This window comes from Eucyclogobius newberryi, unplaced genomic scaffold, assembly GCF_026437365.1.
Source record: "Eucyclogobius newberryi isolate DKJ021-1_F unplaced genomic scaffold, fEucNew1.0.hap1 SCAF_2, whole genome shotgun sequence".
Taxonomy (NCBI): domain Eukaryota; kingdom Metazoa; phylum Chordata; class Actinopteri; order Gobiiformes; family Gobiidae; genus Eucyclogobius; species Eucyclogobius newberryi.
The window spans coordinates 13,622,015-13,648,948 of NW_027315834.1; the positions used below are offsets into that span (position 1 = coordinate 13,622,015).

General features: G+C 39.2%; 1 protein-coding gene across 1 annotated transcript in view; it reads left to right on the forward strand.

The window, feature by feature from the left end:
- The first annotated feature begins 2,028 nt into the window (after window positions 1-2,028).
- The window catches only part of il11ra (interleukin 11 receptor subunit alpha), a 59,355-nt gene continuing 34,449 nt past the window's right edge, over window positions 2,029-26,934 (forward strand). Inside the window, exon 1 of the mRNA XM_072453582.1 lies at window positions 2,029-2,170. The gene's annotated coding sequence lies outside the window, so the exon portion shown is untranslated. The remainder of the gene's footprint in view (window positions 2,171-26,934) is intronic.

A 26,934-nucleotide genomic window follows, 5' to 3' on the forward strand; every position in this document is an offset into this window, starting at 1 on the left:
GGTCTTCCTTTGCTAAAAAACATGATGTTTCACATTTTAAGATTATGAAGCGATACATTTTTGCCTCAATTACCTTCAAAAGATCTAGTTTGTCTGTACAGAACATGTTTTATCCATCATTCTGAATTCTACTGTCAAATTATTCCAACCTAATGTGGCTCAAAATAGACAGAAAAACAGAGAGAGCAGCTGCTGAAGTAGTTTGTTTTGGACAAATCCATTAGTGTTTCATGAAGCTAGATGGGAAGCTCATAATGGTATTGCCATTTTGCTTTTATCCATTAACTGTGAAATTTTGAGAATTGAAAATTATGACTTTAGTTGCAATAATTGAACAACAGAGTAAAGGCCTGATAATCACTGAGAGTGGCTCAGACCAAACTGACTGAGGGTGTGTATGTGAACCTTTTCAGGCTCATTTGTGAAACGTATAGAGCTGCAAGTAATAATTAGTTGAGTTAGTCTTTTTCAACTGTAAACTTTACAACAGTAATTTAAATTGCGCAGAAGAATTCAGGCTCTGGCTGGGATATTCACATTCTGCATCACATCACCTGGACATATAAGAGGGAGCATCACTTGGCCCTGTGACCTCTCCGGAACAGTCCAAAAGCCCATGGGGTCAGCAGACTCTTTCTCTGCCGGCAGCATGGGAGCAGAGCTGTTTGCATGTTCTCCCTGTGTCTGAGTGAGTTTCCTCTGGGCTCTGGTTTCCCCCAACAACCAAAAACACGCAGACTATAGGTAAAATCCTTCAGGTACAGTATCCTGACAAAGACTATAGCTCAAGGTCTGGAGATGGTCCATGAACAGGTCCATGAACACTGTGTGCCCACTGCTCCTGACAGGCTGCCCCATGGCAGAGGGGTCACATGCAGAAAATGCATTTAGCTGTGTCTGTTGAGGGACTATCAAAGGATTCCTTACCCTACCTCACCAGCCCGTCTCAATTGCTGCACAAGTGCATGCAAATGTAATGTTTGGAGATGATTGGAAGGGCCGATGATGGAAAGTGGCAGCCCCGCTTTTATCAGTTGACGCAGATTTAGACCTGAGTCAATACTACTACAGTCTTGCACTTTAAAGGAGGTATGGACGATTTTTCGGCGATTTGAGAACGCAGGTGGAAGTGCGCATGCGCCCTCCCCCGTGCGGACTGATACAACACACACGTGCGTTTGTTTATTAGCGCAACGGAGCGCATCGCATCTCTCGTCTCCCGTAGATTTCAGTCCACTTCTGCGTCAGCTCGAACTGTCTTTTTCCGTCTTCATTTTGCCCCGTACACTGAGGGAACTATATTATGATAGATCCATGCGCTTAGGCACGCGGAAACGTGGGGACAAACCGCACGCGGCTGCAGGTGAGCGGTAGGTGCGTTTTATGATTGATGCGTGGCAGGACAGATGATTTATCCACGCCACGAGGAAATATGATAAAAGATTTGCTGAAAAAAATCGTCCATACCACCTTTAAGTATTTTTTTCTTCTTCTCTTAGATAAAGCCTACAGCATTCAGCCAAATGTTTCCAACTTTTTCCCTTTGAGAGCTCTACTTTTACATAAACAAAAATCACCTGGAGCTACTTTTTAAATTAGACATATTTCCGTCTTCTTCTTTGGTGTTTTTTATTTTGCACTACAGGCCAGTTGTTCTAAAACGTTTTACAATGAGACCTTTGATGGCGTGTTCTCAACTTAATACAGTGTAACACACTGCTCAGAGTTGTCAAACCTTACTCAACTGTCCTTGTATATCAACAATTGAACTTAACATTTCATTTGGCTATCCCAGACTACATATTATAAGAGCCCGAGTGCAATCCAAAACATCAAAAACAGAGACAATCTTTTTATGTAATGTGTGTCTGGGTCACATAGACATCATCATCTCATCAACATCACTATGATACTCTTCTTTGGCGGCCCAGCACAGCCACGCCCCCTCCTTCCTGACTGCCAGCCGGCTCCTCCAATCACAGCCTGCGCGCACTGGCTCTCCCTCCTCCTCCCCCTCGTGCCCCGCTAGTCCCGTCCCGAGCCTCCCGAGCGCCTCTAGTTTCTCCAGTTCCCCCGTGAGCCGCAGAGAACCGCTCCGAAAGCCCCCCCAAAAAACCATGGACGGCGACAACATAATAATGCCAGTTTGACCGCGGGCCACTCTCCCAAGGTGAGTTTCGCCGCTTTCCGAGGCGGGTTTAGCGGACGCAAATGAGATAACGAGACGTCGAGTGGCCGCGGGGCAAAAGTTTATCCGCGCCACACTCCGCGGGGACGGGAGGGATCTGGTTACTCACCGTGGGATGTGTCATGCGGCTAAGCTACACGCCGTTTCTTCGATAGCATCTGCTCGTTTGGCTCGTGGAAAGAGCTTTGTAGTGTTTTTGTTCACGTCGACGCGCTTGTTGTCGTTTCGTACTAATTCATTCGCGTCCGTGTGACGTTTTATCCCGTCATTACGGTAATTCGCGTCGCTGGATTGTACTCATTTATTTATAACCGTCTGTCTGGGTTATCAGCTTAAACTATAGGCTCGCTTTTTTAAATGTTCTGTATTTTTGTTTGACTCTTTAAAGGTGCAGTGTGTAACTTTTCCAAAGAAGGGTCCACCGCTTGCTTGTTTCCATGGAGATGTTACTACGGTACTTTGTCTGGAATGTACCGTAGACATGGCCAGATATTGATATTTTGTGTCATGATTTTGCGTTATTATTGATAATATTATGATCATTATTAAAATTGCAGCCTGATTGACAGTTTAAATAGGGTATTTTTGAGTTTTTAATTTAGTTCCATGTTACATTATTGACATCGTACTGTGTTATGTTATTGTGTGTAGTGAAAACAACAACAATCTAGAAGAGAACATCATGGAAAAGTGCACAATCTGCTGATAAAATGGCAATTATCACGATTGTACTAAACATAGCATGATTTATTATTAATGTTTACCCTTTTTATCATGGTAAACAACATTTTGTTTATGGTCCCCATTCCAGGGAATGGCAACAAACCAATTTATCTTGCATTTCTTCATTTACAGATGTTACTCTCGGACTCTCCACAATAAATGTAACGCCTTGTACAAATTATTTATATTCTGTTCTGAAAGTTCTTGCCTGTTGTAGCTGATTTGAATTATGCATTGGGAACGTTTTGACCTTGTAGGGCTGTGTAGTCAACAATAATGGTTTATTTTTCTACATATATTGCTGGGTGATGTTATGATTTTATATTTTGTGTGTGTGCAGAATTTACCTTTTTATTTGTTAAAGGTTTGTTACCAGTTTATCTAGTACAAACACGGTTATAATATCCACACATAGTTCAGGTAGACAGACAGGCCTGTCTTTTTGCATTCATAATACATTGACTAGATATTAGTGGAGATCTAGTAAATGCTTATGTGACTTCATTTGTGATTGGGCTGTTTTGTATTTTAATATTATTTTGTGTTTGAATGACTGCACTTACTGTGCACTTACAGAGCTGAAACATTTACTTGGATTAATTGCAACTGATTTAAACTTACTCAGTAACTGAGTAAATGTTATCTGGGCTATACATAGACTCCAAAACATGGCATGTGCTGAGAGGAACCATTGAATGACTGAGAATGTCTTATTCAAGGGCCATAGATGTTTTTTCATCAGCCCTGCATTTGAAGAATGACTTTGCTGTATGATCGCTCCCAGCTTTATGCTTGTAATATTTATTGAAAGCAGAAAGTAATTAGCTCCTCTCTGATAGCACTTACAAACAGGAATGTCAAAAATTGATACTTGTGTACTAGTGTAGTAGTCAAAACTGCACTAACCGAGACCAAGACCTACCCGAGACCACAGGGTCCAGAGACCAAGACAAGACAGAGACCGTTGCGTGTCGAGACTGAGACAAGACAGATCGAGACCAAGTTAAGACCAGTTTTAAAAGTACGTCAAAATACTATGACACTACCATATACTAATGGATAAATCAAAACTACCACTGACACTACTCATTAAATGAGTGTTGAATTCAAATTTTGAATTCAACACTGAAATCATCACATAAATGGGACTATAGGGCTGCAACTAACGGTTATGTTATTAGTCGACTAGTCAAACTATTTAACCAAATAAAGGTTGAACTATGGTGACTGAATGGTTCTAGATACAGAATATTTATGAATAAAGTGTATTATTGATACAAATCTGAAATAGTTTATTCATGTTTGACATTTTGCAAAAACACTTTTGATATAAAAAGTTTTTTTCTTCTGTATAGTTCAGATAAAGATTACGATTATCACAGAATGAATATGTTTTATAGTTGATTAGTCACAATGAGCTGATTAAGCGTTGCAGCCCTATATAATAGGACTGAATGCAACCTTTTCTCAATTGTTTTAGACTATATGTTGTAAAAAATAAAAAATGCTATTTTTATCATCATTGTACTGGTAGTATCAAAATTGTTATTGAATAGGGCTGCCACGATTTATCGACTAATTTTGACTAGTCAACTGTAAATAATAATAAGAATATAATATATAAAATAATATAATCATATTGTCGATTTTTAAAAATATTTGTTATTTGGACTACAAATTACAGACGGACAGAATCAAAATGTCAAAAAAGGATGAATAAGTTTTGATTTTCATTAATAATACTCTTTATTGGTAAATATTCTAACTAGAAGCCACCAGTCACCATATTTTAACCTTTATTTGGTCGAAAATGTTTTTAAATCATCTCAATGTGCAACTTATCTTACTTAAATAATTGCTTGCTAGTCAACTACTATCCTCAAAATTGAGTTTATTTATTATTACGACAGCTCCGCAACCTATTTCCATTTATTTTGCTTTACATTTCATTTGAGTTAATACTTGTGAAAAGACTTTGAGCTGTCTTTAGTTCCTGTTTTACAATTTCCAAGACTTTATCGTGCTTACTTTCGCACAGTTCCAGTTTGCACCTGTTAAATCCCTTGCGTATCCCTAACTGAATGGCATAGAAATTCCACCACAGTTGAAATTGCCCACTGACCTGAAAAAAGTTGCCGCCTTTGAATATCCTTTGCCAGACACAGAAACCCGCTTGGCACATCCACAAGGCGCAGAGATCCTTAGTCACCAAAGACACTTGTTTGCTTCGATAAACACTGTTAACCCTCGTTTCTTGTATATTTATGTGCACAGCAGCTCCACATCCGGCTCAGTGGTGCGAGGCTAGAGACGCTGCGTTTACAGGGCGCAAAGATGGAGGACCGCGAGCGAGACGATGTTCAGGCTTACATTCCTAAAGTTTGCAGGCTGATTGGGGCCTTTAAATAGAGCGCAGGAGGAATGCAAACAGCAGAAAGTCGAAGCCTACGGGCGTCTGTCGCGAGAGAAGGTAAGGCAGGTATTAGAGAAGAGAGGAAAGCAATCGTAATGTTCTGTTCTCTGGAGTTGTAGGGCTTGTAGTCGTTTCGTAGATTCATCGGTTGATGGGCTCGACCAACATTTTTTCCCCCATTTAATTTGGATTTTAAAGGATTTCTTAAGCGGAAAGTAAAAGGCACGTTTTGGCTTAAAGGCGCAATGGACGATTTTCGGCAATTTGAGAACGCAGGCGGAAGTGCGCATGCGCACTCCCCCGTGCAGACTGATACAACACACACGTGCGTTTGTTTATTAGCGCGACGGATCGCAATCGCATCTCTCGTCTCCCGTAGATTTCCGTCTCTTATAAGCCATCTCGAACTGTCTTTCTCCGTCTTCATTTTGTCCCGTACACTGAGGGAACTATATTATGATAGATCAATGCGCTTAGACACGTGGAAACGTGGGGACGAACCGCACGCGGCTGCAGGTGAGCGGTAGGTGCGTTTTATGATTGATACGTGGCAGGACTAATCAGCAGTCCACGCCACGAGGAAATAAGACTCAGATTTGGGCCAAAAAAATCGTCCATTCAACCTTTTAAGTTTTGGGAATAATTCGATTTTACCTTTTAGTCTTTTTACACAAATAAAGTCATATTTGTGTGTGCAGTTTGTGTTAGATCACAGAAATACTGTGTAGTTTAGCTTCTAACAGTATTACGACTAATTGATGTTGACCAAGATATTTGTCGACCACAGCCCTACTTTTCTGATTAGGGAAACATTTTTCTGTAACTGATAGTTTGAGGCCTTTGCGGTCAATAGTCTGTTACACGGTGACGTCAATGCAGGGCTTTATCTTTCTTTTTTTTACTGTAGGAGTCATAATTAGACCACGTTGCGTTACGAGAGTAAACGCAGAGCAGCGACAGTGACAGGTCTTTGAACTGTTGGACAACGTGAATTAATGAAATAAAAAAGAGTGTTGTTTAGACTCATTGTTGTAGTGATTTAAATAAAGAATTCTGTTTTCAAGAGTCACGTAACTCACGTTGTAAAGTCGCTAACGTTAGTGGCTTACCTTAGCTTGTGCAGGTAAAAGATCAATCATTTTCCATCTGATGCAAAAATCGAAATAATCCTGTCTGTTTTCTTCACTACCGTGTTAAATAGTGTGATTTACGATTAGTCCATAAATACTGCAGTGTGAGAGGTAACAGTTATATGAGGGCACATGTGCGCCATCTGGTTGCCCAATTGTGTAACTACAAGTGGAACCAGGCAAAATGTCTTCACTCGATTAAAGTGGTTAGTGACAATTAATCTATCAACTGAGATTGAAAAGAGATTGAAACCTCTGTAACATAATTTTATATACTAAATGCAGCCGCGTGCGGTTTGTCCCCACGTTTCCGCGTGCCTAAGCGCATGGATCTATCATAATATAGTTCCCTCAGTGTACGGGGCAAAATGAAGACGGAGAAAGACAGTTCGAGCTGACGCAGAAGTGGACAGAAATCTACGGGAGACGAGAGATGCGATGCGCTCCGTTGTGCCAATAAACAAACGCATGTGTGTGTTGTATCAGTCCGCACGGGGGAGTGCGCATGCGCACTTCCACCTGCGTTCTCAAATCGCCGAAAAATCGTCCATACCGCCTTTAAGTGAAATTGAACTGCATAACAACAGTAGTGATATCTCTAGTTACATTGTTCTACTGCCTTAGGGTGCGCTCACACTTGCACGTTCAACACATCAAAATTAGGACTAAACCTGGACTAGATCAGGACAAATCCATATCATGATTAAAAATGGATACAATTGATAGATATTTCCCCGTAGTTCAAACATTCGACTGTACTGTTCTGTTGTTGAGAACTGGTCCTACAGTATTGAAATAAAATTGCGCAATGAGAAATTACATAAAGGTGCAGCAGTGGTAGAAATTGAGTCACGCTATTACATTCTGTGATTTGATGTCAATTCAGTGGTTATCAGCCTGGCAAACACGCAGCATTTTATAGGTTTATAGTGTGCACACATATTTTAATGGGCACTTCTAAATGATAAGCGGTTTATGATGAAACAGTTGAATATTCAAGTAAAAAATCTGTGATCTGAAATGATTTGTCAATTTATTTTTCTCACAAAATATCGGTTTAATCTCTATCCATTTTGTACTTTACTTACCCTACAAAGCATGTGCCGCTGTGTGTGTTCCCTCAGGCCTTGTTACTGTTCAGGTGAGCACTTTTTATACAGACGGCGGTGCTAATTGTTGTTTTATCTTTCTCCTCGTGGGATTTGTCCACAGAGACATGAGCAACACTCTCCCTTTACTCGTTTACACCAGCAGCATGGTTGACCTGTCTGACTGTCTCCTCGTCGACAAGCACTTTAGTACCTCGTCGACAATATATTGCACTTAAGTATCTCTCGTGACTCATAAATGCACTTAGAAACGGTCCACTTGTTGCAGACTTTAGAAGCGTAAAGATGCACCACCATGCAACTTCTCTGCTCGTCTAATTTGAGATGTTATTGCTTCCTTTGTTCCACAGTATGGCATGAAAACCAAGCCAAGTTACAGGTCAAATCTATGGACAAGCGACTAGGCCTGGCTGATTTACTGTATTGACGTACGCTTGGTAAATAATAGCCGGAACAATATTTTTTGGGAATAAATATATTAGAGTAAAAGAAAAAGTTTGTTCTTTTGTTTGTCCATGTTGCTTTTTCTAATAATGTATTTGTGTCTCTTTAAAAGTGCTATTTAAAACCAATGTTGCAGTAAAACAAGATTTGAGATTTAGAGAATTGAATAAGTAACTTCTATGACTAACTATAGCTACTCAGTGTTCTCGCTGGGCTAAGGTTTGTCCCACCGCCGTAGGTGGCACTCGCAAAAAGTAAAAATGTGTGCTCGCGAGTACTACGGTGCTCACACGGTTATCTTAACCGCTGTAGGTGGCGCGAGCGAAAAGTACAATGGCGCTCGCAAAATATTGATTGTGTTGTAAAAAACCTGATCTTTGTTTTTCAACCTGGCAGATGTTTTTTTCCGTCTGGCGGTATCTTTAGAGTACCGTGCGAGCGCGAGGCGGCACCTGTGGCGCCGAAGTGTTTAATTATGCCGTTCATTCATTGCAGCTCATTTCTTTTTTACAATATATAACTTTTAGAAAATGGTTTAGTGGGATTTCCTGTAGCAATATATCGCACTTTGTTTGGAAATGTGTTATTGTGACTGGCCAAGAAGCAACCCCAGTCAAAAGTAGATAGACAGATAGCATGTTTTCCGAGGTCTTCTTTCAGCTTTAAATTTAGCAAATGCTAAATTGATAAGTTTAATGCAATACTGAGGAACATTCCAGGCAAAGCAATAACAGAAAAGTTACAAAATATACCTTTGACTTTGTGATTGTATTGATATTAAAACGCTGGCTTGTATTGGTTTATTTACAAATGAAGTCATGTGTGTAAAATATAAAAAAAGCTGAGTCTGGAGAGTGACGAGAGCTCTGGTTTTGGAAGCACAGGGCTGTCATTAAAGCAGGGCTTATACAGATACTCTGGGTGGGAATGAAACTTATCCAACACATCAAAGTGGGTCTTCTGGAAAGTACATGGACGATGGAACAAAGATTATACTTTGAAATTCAAACTCCATCTTTCGGCTTTGTCCTTATCCATGGTTTGAGGTTTGGAACGCTACCATCTGTGAGCTGTTGAGGTAAAGCTAGCTACTGAAAAATATGTATTGCAATTTGTTTGGCTTCTTTGTCGTCGGGTCATCACGCAAATGTTGTGCGGTGATTTGATTGTGATTTTGGACCATGGTGCCGTTCTCGTTGTCTGGAGTTGGCAATGGGGCCAAATCGTCATATGCGGCCATAATATGACGTGCTTTTCTGATTCTTTGGGGGATAGAAACCGGTAATCTTACGGTTCCCAGATGGACACTTGACCCTCTGCACTGCCTAGTCAACTATATAAAAGAATTATAGTCATCTTTTGATAATCGTAATTGTTATTTGGACTAAACAAACTCTTAACACATACGAAAATATATTTTTATAATAATGGACATGGCATTGTTAATTCAGAATGTCAAAAAATGATTAACAATTTCAGATTTGTATCAATAATACCCTTTATTTGTAAATATTCTCTATCTAAAAGCCATTACACTTTATTTCAACCTTTATACGACCGATAATGTATTTAAAAAGTCTAAGAAATAATCGCTGACTTCTCAAATCTTTTTCATTTAAAAATAAATAACTTTTGTTCGCCATACTGCAACATACCAACTCCTTTGCTGCTTTGCGTGTTGAGCATATATAAACAACTCGCAATGAACTCCTCATAAGTCAAACTTTTATCACATTGCCATCTACTAAAATTGTTTGTTGACATTAATTCCATCAGATTTCTGTAAGTAAAGCTCCCTTCTGTGCTTTTCACCTCCTCACACCTTGCTCGACTTGGAGAAAGGTACTTCTATTCAGTTTGCTTTCTGCTTTGCCCGATTCCCGGTTGACATCTCTCGCTGGCAGGCCAAATTTCAGCGCTAACTTGGGCCAAAAACCACATGCACACAAGGACGCCCAGGCTCCGCAGGGACCTCTGCATGCACATACGTCTCGGACGGCCCGATATTTGGATGATCTATTACTTCGGAGAGCACATGCACATAAAATCACAAGTGCACAGCCAAATTCAGGTCCAAGCCTTCTTACTCCTCGCTCGACCGCACTCATATTTCACTAGTCACTCACAGAGGGCCCACGGCAATCAACTTTAAATTAAAGACAAGGCCGCTCCAAGAAGCCGAGCCGCCTGCCAGGTCTGAGGCCATACTTAAACTTTCAGTGTGTGAGAGACAGAGATGCAGAAAGAGCCAGCTATTGATATTAAACCAGCCTTGAGCCATGGGGCCCTAATTGGGGTACTTCTCCCGTCTTCATGCTCCTGTTTATTTTAAACTCTGAAAGACTTCTCCAGACCAGAGATAAATGGAGTTGGTTTGGAAATGCTAGAAAACAGTACTTTAAATACACTTAGATTTGGTCAGCATGTGGTCCACATATGGAATTCTCTGTGGCAGGATCATTTTAAGACGTCGTGGCAACAAGTTGGAAATTAAACACTGGCAATTTGAAGAATAATCAACTCAAAAAAGTTTATCGAAATGATCTGCTTTGTAATTTGTGTAACTTGTTTTACTATTATTAGGCTCTCTCTTTTTTAGATAATCCATCAATGTTATTCTATATTGAACACATTAAAGCAGCTGTGCCTGATTTACAAACCGCAAAAGAAGTATATTTATGTATCTAACTTTGGCTCATTTGTAAAGTTTATGCATGAAGTTTCAGACAGCAAAGTCGATCCTAGCTGTAGATAAAATGCGTTGTTATTATTAGACATGCTACTTTTACAGTACATTATATTAATTTACTAGTATAGTGTATGGTACCCCAGTTTTAACAAATAAACTGATAATAAAGCAATAGAAACACAGAAAACAAAAGATTACAATTTCATGTACAAAACAATTTCCGGTACGTCGCATAAATCATTATAAAGGTAAGTATTATTCAAGCTCTAAGCCCCTTAGAAGAGCTGTAGCACGTGCCAAAACTATGAAGTTGACTCCGAGACCACATTTGATTTCTTACAGGCTGTAAAGATATTTATTTCACCTGTAAAATCACCATTGGATGTTGTGGCTGATTTACACTTCTGATGCGTTCTCCAAAAAGGACAAACACTGAGGTAAACGCTTCCCAGCAGAGCCAAGAAGGTTGAGTTTTGGTTTTGACCCGTGGTAAGAAATGCTGGGGTTACTTTCAGGTTTGAGGTTGCTTAAAAGTGATGGTAAGTGAGTGAGCTCCCTGCCATTTCTCTATTCCGACGAACTCTGCTTTTTGATTTCGGAGACCCCCTTGCCAAAAATCCAAAGTGCGCCGCAACATCTGTTTTACATAAAAGTTGAAGACTTGCCAGCCACTTGCAGTTATGAATCTGGAAAAAATCTCAGCCCCCTATATTAGTACAGGGCTCTTAAAACCAAGACTTGATGGAGAGTTTGATTGTGGAAAGAATGAGGTATACCCCAATGAAGTTGTCTGTAACAAATTAGTTAAGAGTCCATTGTCTTTCGTCTAATCATCAACAGGCACATCCTATAAAAACTTAACATTACCTGACACTTCATAAATATGTTTTCACTCTTCAAATTCATATACGGGCCTTTCACACTACCTCCCATTATTTTACAAGAAGTGAACAATGATATGGCTTTCGGCGAACACCTGCTTCCCTTGACGTTGTTGTTCTTTAGTCTGACATGTCTTGGGAACATGTAGAGCCAGTTTGCATGATGTACTGCTACTACTCCTGTGACGGCTCAAGTTTGTTTTGGTTGGCGTCTGGAAAACTGAGTCTTTGAGAAAGAAAACTTATCTCGCTTAATGGCAACTGATTTGCACTTTGGCCAAATAGTCTCTTCACCATGAGAGGAAGTACATGCTAATGATTTATTGTTATCCTCAACTTCTTGACTCACTGTTTTCTTTGTTGAATTGTTTTAATCTACTAAGAAAATAAAATTGAGATTCTTTCAGTAGGGCTGTAGCTGACCAAAGACATTCTTTGTTGACTAAAGACATTAATCAACTTAAAGGGGACATGGCGTGGTGCTAGCAAAAGCTCTCAACATCATGAAAAGAACCACACAACGAGTATTTTCATAAGTGAAATAGCAGATTAAACTCTCCAGTCACTATCAAAACTCTCTCCATGCATTCTTCTCTCTGCTGTGATCCACTTAAATACTTATAATCATATTACAATAATAAGTCAACTAATAAGTAATCTGGTCAACCAAGACACCATCAATCCATTCATCGACCGAACTGGATTACAGCCCTATCTTCCCATCCACTCTTGGCACTGTTTAGAATGGCAAAAAATAGCTCCTAATGGAACAACCTACAATTTTAGTGTAATCTCTGCTTTGAGAGTTGTCAGAAAATTGCCAGAGAGACATGTATAGTAAATTGGGTTTTGTTGTTTGTCTTTTAAGATTGTTTTTCTGATCATCCATCAAAAATGTAGGTGTAAAAAGCAGATTGGTTAAAGACGAAGGTGCGCTATGACCATTTTGACATATTACCAGTAAAAAGGCCGTCAACTGGTTTTAGAAACACAGAGTATCTATTGTGCTTGACATTGACTTTGAAACCTGCCGCTAAATGAACCGAATATTTAAGCTTTGGCACACAACTTTGGTGATTTATTTCATCTAAACTGGCCGTCCCACATCAGAAGCGGACATTTTGCCAAACCAGCTTTGAAAAGACTGTGGAGTGATTTAGCAGCTGCTGTGGCCAGCGCCGCCGCGGGCTCCTGGTCGTGTTGATGCCCACTGACTCCGCAGGTGTTCTTATTTACCATCGGCGCTCCACTGACTACGCTCTGTTTGTCAACCGAGAAGTCCGACATGGAATTAAAGCACGTCTTCATCTCGGCATAGTCACACCTTTGATACCATCTGCTTCATTAATTCAAAGAAGCTGTAGGGGTTTTATTTAGAGCGAGATGCTTGATTTTATGTCAGAAGCAGCACATATCATTCACTTGTCGCCAGAACTGTGTACAGTATATCTGGTTGTGATGAAAAAACTAAACGATTACATCTGTCATGAATTAAATCATCATTATCTCATAACTAATATTTATGTGCTGTCAAAAGTAGTAAAGTATAGGCAGTGAAATTCAAGATTTAACGCCTATAACATTCTTTGTAATTGATTGGAGTAATCATTATTCAAATGCAATAATGTCCAATCCTTTATGTCTGGGTCTGGATTGTAATTATCCAGATGTGAAGATGCATATAACACATATTTATAGCGATGTAATGCAGTTCTGACATTTTTGTTTATCTGTACACATAGTTATTGAGAATGCAGTCATTGGCTACCACATTGAGTTATTTTGCGTTCTTCAAGACTTTGCTTAGGTAGTTCATCCTTATATAGGGTTGATGCATTTTCTGTAAGTAAATGTGTCAGCATTAGAAGATTGTAATATTTTAAGATCATAAATGCAGGACCAGCTTGTACCAGCTTGCAGGACCTGTGAAATGCCTTAAAAGAACTGGAGTTTTGTGTCCCTGGTGCGGTGACTATTTTTACCGGACTTGCCATGCAAAATTAAAAGCCTTGTCTGTTTAAATTATGAGACTGTTACTTACAGTCTAGCAATTGTCCCTCAAGCGCCAAGTTTGTTTTAGCCTCACTCTATGCTTGTAGTATCTAATTTCTAACGACAAGACATTTTTTGTCTTTCTTCTCTTTTTTTGCTTTATCCGCCTGCATTCCTTTTGACTTTTTATGACCTTATTTTTTGCCCCTTTTTTGACTGTCTCGTCCTCTCTTCTTTTCTCTCTGTTTGTACTTGTTTGTTTGTTGTATTCATGCAGTGTTGGCACGCTCAAAGCAGGTTAAATAGAAGCTATCGAGCATGGACGGTCGTCATATCTGATTTGGCAGGAGACTCAAATCAGCTGAAGCCTAAAGGATAGTGTTTCTCTATGACAAGTGTACGCACACCACTAGAGACCTCATTTACAATGGGTTTCTACAAGTACTCCCATTGAATGGAAACACTTGGAAGTAATGAGTTATTTAGAAAATGGTTTCCAGAAGTAATTTCTCAGCTCATAGTTGAGGGTCTGTCTTTATGATGGGGCTCTTGTCGACTAAAAGAAGTCTCGGTTGACTAAAGACATGCTCTGTGAATCGATTAATCAACTGAAAAGGGGTGAAAAGGACAATAGCTCTCAAAATGATTAGGATCTTGTTCAAAAACTATGTCAAGAGAGAACTAGTATACAACACCTTCATATATGAAAAGGTAGACTCAACTATCCAGTCTCCCAAAATTCCAGCTCTTGTTGTACATACCGCATCGTTATAATCGTAAGAAAATATATATAATAGATTAAGTCTGCTAGAAATGTGGTCGATTAAGAGACCATCGACTGATTTTTCAACTAAACGACTGAAGGACTGCGGTTCTACTTTATGAGTGTGCCTTTTGGAACAATGTACAGTAAATTCAAATATATTTCAATAAATAAAATGATTCCCAAAGGATTTGTAGCATTTACAGTGTTTTCTCCATAGACTACTTGGTTGGAACACACTACAAACTTGATTTTGATATTAAGAAACAGGCTTGATACTTGATACTGTCATTTTCAACACAAAATAATAGTACGTTACCTGTGATTTTTCTTTTCTGTCTATACTTAAAACTAGTCTTAACTCTAGTCTCTAACCCTAATGTCATTACCTTGGCTTTAGTGCTCTCTACAATGGCAATAAGATCATTCATGCCTGCACTCAAGACTTGTCCACACATTGCTCTCGTTCTCTCTTCTAACCACTGTTAAACCATTTTGGCTGTATGAATAAAACATATTTAACATTGTTTAACATGCTCTATGATGTGTTGTAAACTTTGGCTGGTAGGTGATTTATTCCCGGATTCTTAATAAAAAATATAGAAATGCAAGTAGTTTTGAGTTTAGTCCTTGTTTAGTCCTAATTTTAATGTGGTAAACGCAGCCTCAGTGACAGTGATTAAAAGTGTTCCGTCATAGTAATACAAGTAAAGTCATGGAAAATGAAATCCCTTTACTTTACCGTACTGACCAAGTATAGTACTGTAAATGGAATCTCGACATTGAACCGGCCAAACATCCTGACTTTGATGTTAATCTGCAGCTTTGATCAGAATGAAGAATCTCGTGGGACGCGCACGGGCCTCGTACACACAAACACGAGTGTCCAAAAGTCAACACACTCTGAAACCAAATGATGCTGGAGCACTGTAAATCAGCCCCTATCGGCCCCGACATCTCGAGTAAACTGCTGGATGTGGGGGCAGCGTTTGACTCATGGGGGCTCAGGCATTTATTATGGTTTCTGAAAGGGTTAAGGTTATATGGAAGTTGAACACAGCACAATAATAAACTTTATGTAAACAGTTACTAGATGTAGTGGCGAAATAGATGCGTGTATGTTTTTACAGTACAGTATATAACGGCCGCTTAATTCACGGTCTGATCCTTTACAAAACGCCACCACACTGCCTGCTATTTTATGGTTTGTTTTCAAGCACGGCCCTCTAGGAACCTGTTGACAGTGCTGGTTTTGATAATAAAAGCCTTGCCTGGGTTTCTGCTGCGTTCGTTTATCCGTTGCGGTCTGCCGTGTCTGAATCCTGGGCCGCCACGGGAAAGTGCCCTCTTTTATATTTGATCTGACCCTGCTTCTGTGGAGATACGTGCATTTCACATCTTCTATATATAGAAAATAAACTTGTGTGTAGTGTTTTATGGCTTTTTGTGTGCCGCATCATGGTCTAGTAGTACATTTTCCAGTACTATTGCCATGTCATCCTGACTGTATTGAATTGCGATTTACCCTGATTTGTAGCACTGAAGGCCGATACTGTATACAGTGAACCCTCGCTGTAACGCGGTTCACTTTTCGCGGTCTCGCTGCTTCACGGATTTGCATCATGCATTGTGTTCTGCATTCTGATTGGCTAAACAGTCTCTCCGCGTCTTCTTTACCTGTGTGTCAATAACGTTATGGATTAATATGTACACGTACGTAAAACCGCTTGCCAAATTGAAGTTTGCGAGGCCGGTGAGAGCGCGCGTGTGAGCTTCAATGTTTTATGGAGTATTTCATTGTATAATAACTGTAAAAAAATAAAGGTTTCTACTTTACGGATTTCGCCTATCGCGGGTTCTTTTTGGAACGTAACCCCCGCGATAAACGAGGGTTCACTGTAAAGCAAATTAAAAATTGCGACAAACGATTGTATAAAAAGTACTTTATGCGACGTACACAGTAACACTAAAGCAGGAGAATCATGTTAACCTGTTACCATCCACCTATTTTCGCCCTGTGCACAATGGTTGGACATACCCAAATGGCATTGCTTATTAAAAGAGGATCTTATGTTCCACATGCAAGTGTGATGCATCATTAGAAAGCTTAGGCCTTCTAGTTTCTGCAGATGTGCACATGAATACTGTCAGGGCTTCAGAACTTACACTACAGAGGCCCAAACATAAACAAAACATCCTTTTTTAGTCTCGACTGAATATTGTCAATTTGTAATGGTTCTGAGCATGACATACTTCATTGTGTGCATATGCTGTTCACTGTACATTATGTTTATCTTGTTGACAACAACTGTGTAAAGTTTCAGATCTCTAGGAACAGGCATTTTGGTGCTGTTGACCTTTTTGTATCAAAAAGTATATTCGGAACAAGTGATCCAAATATGTGCCAACTGTGCCAAACTGTTTTATTACAATTTTAGCTCCTCTATGATCATAAAACATACATTTTGATGTTATGTAGGCCACTAATAGCAATTATAACTGCTAAAAACAATATATGTGAAAATGTGTAAATATGAGTTTACCCATGAATTTCCCATATAGAGGTTAAAAAAATATATATATAATATTTTTATTTTATTTTTGTACATATATCTAACAAAATGCACGTCCAAAAGGCTAATAAAATCAGAAAACGTTATGCGCAAAATCCTGCCGAGAAATCTGGCTCTTTACAGCCTTCCCGGAGCCTTACGCACGATAATACAGAAGATTCTGTGTCAATAAGCCCTTTGTCCCGCCCCTCTTTCTAAAGCTAATCTTATTGGCTAGAATAATATGTCAATCAAATTCTTCTACGTCACTCACATGCGGCGCTATTTAGATGTAAACAGACTAATCCATGTGCGTCGCAAGCGGCGCATTTTTTTTTTGCGGAGGCTGTAGCAAACAAACCCGTGGACCGAAAAATTTGTGGATGGTCTCATTCTGTAGGTAACAGTCTGAAGAAAAGAAGGATATCCAACATTATTTTATAGGTCAAACAGGTCATTTGTTATGGACGGAGAAATGCGCCGGACAAGCGCATTCTCGTCCGGCGAGAAACGAAAAAATGTTTGTTTACTTGACAATATCTCGAAATCAGAAAACTTCAGGAAAAATATAAGTGGATATTGTTTTTCAATGATTCCTTACGGACAGACTGAGTACAAGGATGTACAGAATTAAAGCCGTTTCGTCCGTCATAAACAGCAAACAGGTAGGACATGCGTTTGTAAAAGTTGAGACTTTCTCACAAACTATTGGCAATTGCTTCTTGGGGCATATTATTCAATGTAAATCAATGACATATTCGTTTTGTTGAGAAAATAAGCTTTAAAATGATGTATGGCTTGCTGGTATTGACCACGGAAATAAAAGTGATGATGTAAGAGAATATTTGAGATAAAGAAAATGCTCGCCGGCGGACAGGTGGGTGGTAACAGGTTTAACCTTGAGCTGCAGAACGAAACACTAACATCATTATTGAGTCATAGATATGTTAATTATTCAACCCTCTACAGCTCAAATTCATGTAAAATAGAAAAGCAACGAAAAAGTTCCCCACTAGTGTAAAGAAACGGTACACGTGATAAAGAATACTGTTCTATCTATCATTTATTGAACGAGGTCGATATTGTAAGTGGCACCAGTTTTTAGAGCTTGGCACGTGTAACTTCACCTGTGCAAACACATTTAACAGCCTCTTTAAATCAGAGCAGCACAGTGACTGAACACAGCCGTTTTCTTCTGAATATTGCGTCGAGATCTGAGCTAAATCAGAACGTTACCCTCTTTGGGCCTCTGCTCATCAAGCCTGCGCAGAGTCCCACAGTAGTAATCAAGAAAGCATGTCTTTGTATATTTGATCATTTTCCCATTTTTCAAACTGCTTTGTTAAAGTCTTTGTGTCTGGGGTTACTTTTGCCCGGGGTTTAATTGCGCAAACCCTGAGTCTTCCCGTTGTTTATTATCGCTGCCTCTCACAGTGCTGGTGGGATTGGGAGGACATCTTGCATCAGGCGAATTTAAACAATCTTCTCGAAGTGATGTAGGAAGTGTCATAGGTGTCGAAGGTTAGAAAAGATTTAAGTAGCTCCAGTTGTACGTTCAATAGGTTAGCATTTATTCTTAACACTGTTATCTTTGCTGATTGAAATTTAAATACTTAGAATATCAAGGGGAAACATGGTAACCATATTTGTTATAGACAAATGGCATAGTACAGCAAAAGGAATTTAAGAAATCCTTTAAATGTGTACTTTTTGATTTAATAGAGCTCAGAAATAGCGTTATGTACACAACTGTAAATTTGTGTACATTTTAAGCCCATTTTAATTTTTTTTTGTTCTTATTTTACAAACAAAAAGACAAGACCTTTCTGTGTGAAGTTTGCATGTTCTCCATGTGAGTGCATATCTTTCTTCCAGGTGCACAATACAATAGGGTTCCTTTCGGGTTAAATAAAGATCTTTTTTTTTTGTCAAAATAGCGACACTATGTAACCTCCAACTCCTGTTTGAGACTTTAATCTACTTTTGGACTTCCTCTTTGTAGTGTTTTGGTCTCAGCTCAGATCCATCTAGTCTGTGATCTTTTACCTACTTACCCATGCACCTCTCTCACTCGCTCTCTCTCTTCTGACGGTAGTAATGTAGAAGGCATGGAGTTTCCAGCAGAGTGACTCACCGCTTGGGGGAAGCAAGGGTCGTGTCGGGAGTTGTGTGTGGGCGGAGCGTGGATGCCTGTAGGCGGGGCTTCTTCAGGGTCTGCATGAGCGTAGTCAGTGTACTCCGGGGTATGTGCGATTCGCGACTTTCTCATGTTGTGCCTCTGAGCAGAACATATGACTGGGCCTGTTTACTCACTGTGTTAAAGGTCGTCTAAGGTTCAGCTACAAAGTGGTGAAAATGCACAACATAAGCTGAGTAAAAACTGTCTAAAAACAATTTGGGGGTTATGAGCGATTGGATACAAAAACTTTCTATCTACCATACCAAGCTGCACTCTCAAGTCAGTGTCAAATGTTGAAAAATCTTATACTTTTTCATCATCCTGGTTTGGTGGCCAGGCTTGATGTTGACTTGATTAGGTCCTGGTTTAGTCATTTTCTTTTCCAAGTTTACTTCTGGCTTTGCGAATGCATTCCAATTAAAATATCTAATAATCACCAATAATTTTTCACCTGGGCAATCCTAAAGAGTACGGTACCTCCAACAGATGGTAGGCCAATCGTGACTAGGGGACTATACTACTATATGTCATTCTACAGAATGTACAAAAATACCTTTTTATAAACCGAAAATCTTTAGCCACCATAAATGTTCTTTATTGTTACTATTTGTGAAACCATAGCTACTGTGTGGACAACCGCAATACATTTCATTGTAATTTAAGGGCATTTCAGGTCTTGCTAAGCTTTCGTTTGTCTTTTGTTTCTGTGTAATTGCCATATCCTTTTTTTTTTGGTTTAGTCTCATGGAATCTCAAGGACATGCCTTGGCTGGCACATTTCAAGCTAAAGATTGGAATGTTGGACTAATATTACAGTGACCCAGTCCACTTTGTTATAGTCCAAAATCCAGAAAATTACAATAGATTGGATGGCTACTTTAGAAATGACATCAGGTTTGAATACAAAGTGGTCCAGACTGTACATTAGAGATAAGCACTGGATAATTGCTATTGCGACGCCTGAAGAGACTTGTAGGACATATGTAAGTGTAAGTACCCCTTCACATGCTACCAATCTATGTACACATTTTCTTTATGTATACTCTATAGCTTCTCGTGTGTGTCAGTGTTGCATGAAACTATAATCTCCAGCTATCTGCACCATGTCTTTGTAATCACTCCCAGCAGCGGTATGGCGCCAGGCGAGCCATAATACAGCTACATGTGCACTCCAACTCATAACTTCTAACAGATCATCAGGCCCGAGTGGCAGAGCAGAACTGGGCAGTGCACATTGGCCGGCGAAACCTTTTGGCCCCCAGACTAGCACTGTGGTTTAGCTGTAAATATCATCAGCAGAAAGAACATGCAAGCCTGTTCATGCATTTAATATGGAAGTAATGATTCCAATTTACCACATTTGATGCACTGTTCATTTATGCAGACTTTCTAATACTTGTCGGAACCTCAAAGCTCGTTTTTTTTTTTTTTTTACATTTGAAAATAATGAGTTTTTTTTTGCATAGAAAACACAAGAGTCAAGGAGTGAACGCACTGAGAATCGAAACCGTTGAACTGGCGTTTCCTGCAATAGCTTTAATGTTGAGAAGGCAAAATGCAGGCAGAAATGATCAGAAATGGACTTTAAAAACATGGAGGAGTACTGCGACGAAGGACCCGCCCCGTTTCTGCCAGGTGCCTGATTGACAGGTTGAGTAGCCAATCACGTGTTAGCATAGGCAAGTTAGGTTGAGGATGCTACGTGTTTGCAGAGTTTTAGTTGTTTTCCCCCACATCGTGTAGAGCTTGTGGTTGTTGTTTGGTGTGCGTGATAGAAAGTGAGTATTTGTTAGAAACGAAAGTAGACATAGACACACCATTTGTTCCTTGAGTGTATAAAGTGTTGCATGCCATTCGAATTGTTTAATAGTGTAGTTAAAGTTATATATTTACCTTTTGTATTTGTGAACGCTAAGTGCCTCGAGCTAAGCGCTAACATCAGTAGCTACGACGGAGCTCATGTATATTTGTGCATTATATATTATTGTTTTACAGATTTTATTATAATTTATGTTCTCCTTGTTTATATTACAGAACCACACACGTATTTGCATGATCTCTCCCAGTGCATTCTTGCCAATGCCCCCTGGCGGTCACAACCCGTATGAAACCAGAAAATTAGCTCTCCCCAAAACAAGTACTTGCTTGATTGCTACCTGACTCAATTTTTTTTTTTTTTTTTTTATGTTTTTCCTCATATTGATCCGATTTTTCATAAAAATAGACTTTTTTTCTTTTCAAAAATTCCAATAAAAATGGCTTTCAGTGTTGATTGCAAGTCCAAAACCAAGACAGAATTGTAATTAGTGCACTTTAAACCAAGAAAAAATGTACTCCAAAGTTTTTACTGGCAGAAGACTCGATTCAAAAGACCTAAGCATATCATAGCCTATTAAACTGAATCTCAATCTTGATTATAATTTGATTAATTGCCCTAATGTCAGAAGATGGAACAGGGCATTTTAAGATCTAGACATTGGGAGAGCTTATAAATACAGGTTTAATCAGAAATGACCCAACTCATGTAGTATAGTACGGCATTCAACTCATCTGTCTTTTAAGTTATTCAGCTTAATTTCTACCTTGTCTCCAAAGCCCCACATTCAAAGTTCATTGCGCTCATTTCCATGTCTTTTATTTATGACAAATGCCTAATATGTATTTATTACATACACACTCTTTATAAAAGAGACTCCTGACCTGTAACTTGACCTGGTTGTGTCTCCAAAGAGTTGGTTAAGTTTAAGGCCGTACTGTGGAACATTTCAGGGAAAACGACATCTCCAGTTTGTGCCATTGTTGGATCCAGAACATATGCGACCGTCTTGATATAATAACGTTTTGCCGATAGGTTGGTCCATAATTGATTACCCAGGAGAGTGTCTATTCATGCGGGCCTTGGCACTGTCTGAGTAAGGCCTTGTTGTATAACGCACTGCAGATGTGAGTGAGTGAGTGGGTGGGGGAGTGGGTGTATGTTTAAAAAGCCTGTCGTTGGATCATACAGTGCAAATGTGCGTCCTTTCCTGGCTACTATATCAGGGGTGCTAACTCAAAAGGTCTGTTGCCTCTTAGATAAAGAGTCTGAAATGCCTCATTGCGCTACGTCAAGTGAAATTTGAGTCTTTTTTTAAACTTTTTTATTTTTTTGGTCAGTTGGTTAGTCTTGTACGACGGTTGTATATTTCTAGCTTAACACGACATACCGTATTTTCCCCAGTATAAGGCGCACTGTCAATGAACGGTCTAATTTCGATCATTTTTCATACAAGGCACACCGGAATATAAGGCGCATTAAGCGAAACGAAACGTGTACCACACAAAATCACTTCGAGGTCAGTAAGCACAATCAGAATGAATCCATATATAAAACGGACTGGATTTTAAGGCGCACTTTAGTTTTTTGGGAAAATTAAAGGCTTTTAAGTGCGCCTTAGAGTGCAGAAAATACGACAAATGGAAGATAATATTGTCTATTAATCGGTTGTTTTAGTCAGCCAAAATGTGTAGTAGTTGACCAATAGTTTTATTGGGATTAAATTAAAGCTAGGCAATGAATCAGATTTGAACTGAGATGGAGATTCAGTCATATCTAATCATAAATAATATGCTTGGGTTTTGTTTTGTCTTATCAAGGCTACAGCCAATCTTCTGTCAGTTAAAGCAAGTGCTTTGGAAATGGTTTTGTTTGTTCCACCAGTAATAGGCCTACTGTACATCTGGCTGATTTTTGTTGACTTATTGAGGCAGAGTTTAATCCAGCCCTAAAATAATATGTGCTATTTAAACTTTTTGAGAGAATGTGTTTTGCCACACAGAATTCAGTGATCAAAGACTACATCAAGACTATGTAAGTTAGTATGTTAGTCTGGCATCGTCTCCTTGCTGGGTGGGATGGATAGGTGTCTAAACCAATCAAGAAACACACTGTCCATCCTGCACCAATAGATTAAACACTTCCTGAATAATACATGGCCATTTTAAGGTATATTATTTCAAAGTTTGAATCACATGCTGTAGATTATCAGTTGTGATTGGCCATCCACAAACTTGAGGGAGTTTTCTGATTTAGAAACATCTATTTTATCTGCATCTTGTGATATCCTTGGCAGAATTTTCCTTGCATTGACAAAGTAAATCTTACCTAAAGTCCTCCTCTCTTGCATTAGACATTAGAACATGAGCAGTAATGATGCAGACAGATGTCCATCTAGAAGATTGGAGTCTTAACTTTATGGAATTTTCCAAACCAGTTATATTGTGCTATTGCCAGATGACTGCAGTTGAACCTCATCCAAACAGCTCTGGTGCAGATGTTAAGCACAACTAACCTTAGAAAAGAATGTTTACAATGTGTTTGCTTGTAGCCAAATGAGGACCAACTTCTTTAAATAGATGCTTTGTGGTAATATACACTTACATGTGCAAAAAGTGTTGAAACTATTTTTAAAGAAAGAAAGATTAATTTATGTAAGATATTTGTCTTTTTATGGCTGCTTTCACCTATCCTTTAAGTACTAAAGTAAAAAAAACAAGTCAACAAAGTAAAAGTCTATTATTAAACCAACTATAGCCCAGAATGGTTCCACCCAGATGAAGTTTCCCAGGAGAACATCTGTTGGGGCACTTTGTTCTTAGTTCTTTGGCTCTTGGGCTGTCGAGAGGCCTGGAAGCCGCTAAAACCACTAATCCTGAACAAGTTTTGGTGATTGACTTCAAATACAAACTCTTCGTCAATAAAAGAACGTGGCTACCTACAGCTTAAGACGGACTGTTCACCGATCCTCACTATCACTCAATATGTTTAGACTTTGGATCGTAGCGTAAAGCTGGCTATTTCTAACATTTGTTTACTTTTCTGACCTGCTGTGGCTTGTAATTTCGGCACTCCATTAATGTGGACGGTGTAACTTCAAAACTGTTTCTTGACATTTCTCCTTTGCCAACAGTTTGAGGACACACTGCTCCGGACCTTATGTGGTCAGTGGTCTGACTGGACCTTCTTGTTCTGTTTTTAAAACTTACCACATTTTGTTCAAACTATTTTCTGGACCTGTGCAGCACATGAGGCATCACAGCACATTTGGATTCAAGCTGTGGTCAGACCTGGCACACGCACAGCCGCAGCGTGTTTAAATGTCTCACTTGAATCATTGTTTCTACTTGTTTAATTCTCTTACCGTGCCTAACCATTTGCTTTTGAGCGCATAATAAGGATTAAGCTGTTTATGTAATCCTGAGTTTGAAATTTTATGTCAGACCGCAGCTCGTTTATTTTCCACATCATTAGTGCATTGAAAAATACAAAATATGCTAACTCTTTCTTGAGGTTGACTTTGGTGTCTGGTTCTTGCTAAGTTTGTAGTTATGTCAGTTATAATTCCTGAGCAAGTTTTCAGTTTTTTATTTGGTATCATGCTTTTTTTAGGGCGCGACATCAGTAAAAAAAAGTTTGTTATTGGGCTAGAACTTGCAACCCTAGGCAAGCTGAAGTTGCATCACTTGTTTCATTTGTTCAACCAATTATGTTTTTCTGCAAATGCATATCACGATCAGGAACCAGATTATTTTTTTAAAATTCTTTTTGTCTTCATGTCCAATCATGGTTAAATGTATTTGGAAGTCCTTTCTCATATGCAGTAGTGGTCATGGTAACAGTGATGAAGCCTGCTGTTGAAATGTTGAATATACTGTATTGACATATATTCATTTACATAATTGTTAGAGCTGATTTTGTTTGTGCAAATAACGTAAACTTACTCTTTCATCCCAAAAATATGAACGCTCAGTACAAATAGGAAATTAAAACAGATGAAGTCACGTATTTATTTTGGTCGTCGTCGAGCGGATTTCACTCCGGTCAGGTTTACTCAAAGCTGAATGCATCTGGACATTGGGTGCGCTTTCTCCATTGCCTGTTTGCGTCATGCTCATTGTGGCTTATCCACCGGTTTTGTCTTCAGCTCATCACTCACATGTGCTTCACTTTTGGGCATGTGCCTTTTATACATTTTACGATGTTTGTTTATGCGCGAGGTTGGCTTCGGTAAACTTGTACTCTGGCCGGACCGCGCTCCTCATTCAGCTTGTCTGCTTGTGTGTGTGTGTGTGTGTGTGTGAATAGCTGGCATATGGTAGCCATCTTGAACTGGCGGCCGAGCTGGAGGAAATTCCTGAGTTGTAGAAGCGAAGCCAAAATCCTGCCACACACACATCTCGCCGCACAGTGCAGGTTTATGATACCAGCGCCAAACGTCAATATTTAACTTTTCATTGAGGTAATAAGTTGATGGAAAATGGAGCTAGCATCCAAATAGTGCTCCGATTTTGCCTTTAGGTGCTTATAACATATCTTGCGATCAGATGCAAAGAAAACGTGGATCTTGGTTAATGCATTGGCTCCGTGTGCTATCTCTAGACACACATGGCACCCATTTCTGGTGCGTTTAGGTTTGGGCAAAGCCTGCACGTAAGCCAAACAGCTCGACCACTTGATACTGCTGGCATAAGTTGGCTGTTCTCTGGGTTGTTGCTTTCTAAGGAACACCGTGCACCTCTGAGAAGTCCTGTTTTGCCTGGCATAACGTCACACTTTATCTACTACTGTACATGCCTGTCTCTACTTGTGTTCCTGGGTTGAAATGTTGAACTTTCTACAAATTAAAATTTTAGTTATCCAAACCATGATCTGGTGCAGTTATTGTGTTTTTTTGTGGGGCAGTTTAACTTTTTACCATTGGTTTCTGTGCGTTTGGCGGCGTTGTTATTTCATTCATTCATCAGCTGTTTGGGGTGAATTGTTAATGGCCAAAGATGACTAATATTGTGATCACTCAAGAAAGGAAGTCATCCTGCCTTTGCAATGACTTGGAAAGAACTAGACTTTTGCTTTGTTTGTCTTTATTATTTTTTTCTCTTGTTCTGATGCATTTTGCTAATTTGGTCTGTATGTAGTTCAAGCAGTTATGCTCTGACCTTACAGTATTTAGTTGTTAAAATCATTATATGTCATAGTTGACTCCTGACATGTTTTTTGCCCGCCCGGCATCAGTAGCAGGCTGCATTTCCAGTACTGCTCCAGCTTCCATGGTTAAACATGTCACTCAACTCTGTTTTTCCGCTCCAATCACTTCTTATCTAGAGGCACTCAAGTCCTCTCCACGGCTTGAGGTCCAAACTAAATTTGGCCCAACATCTTTTGACATTCATGTTGTATCATGTCTCTCCAATAGCGATCAAATAAAGAAGTGAACATATTAAGGAAATCATGGTGTTTAATTCAACTTTGGGGGAGGTGTCAATAAATGTATGATTAATTGATGAATACAATAAACAATGATACTATTCTAAATTATGTGTAGACTAATCCTTTACATCTGCTACAGGGACTAGTGTTGTCTTGATACTAACATTTCAAACTCAATTTCAAAACTAAAGAAAACCTTAATGTTCAGTACTGATTTCGATACCATAATGATAACAAAACAATTTGTTTTCATACAATTCATGGGTTCCAACTTCCTGATTATAGGTGATATGTTTAGACTTTTGGCCTAATGTGCATGGATATGTAATTTTCCTTTCTTTTTTCTAATATTAGCATGTGGTTCTGATACAGATAATTTGTACAGTTTTTAGTGAAAATGAGACGTTCCAATACTAGTTTTAATATCTGTGTTTTGATACTTTGGGCCACCACATAAATTACAAATACAAAATTGTCCAACTGACAATAAAATGCAGATAAATAATTCATGCTCTGAAGCTCTATGGAAACACAAACACTCACTATCTGAAAGGGATTGCTGTAGTTTCTATACTCTTGATCCTAATGGTCTGGAAACTCAATAAAAAGCAGCCCATGTGTATTT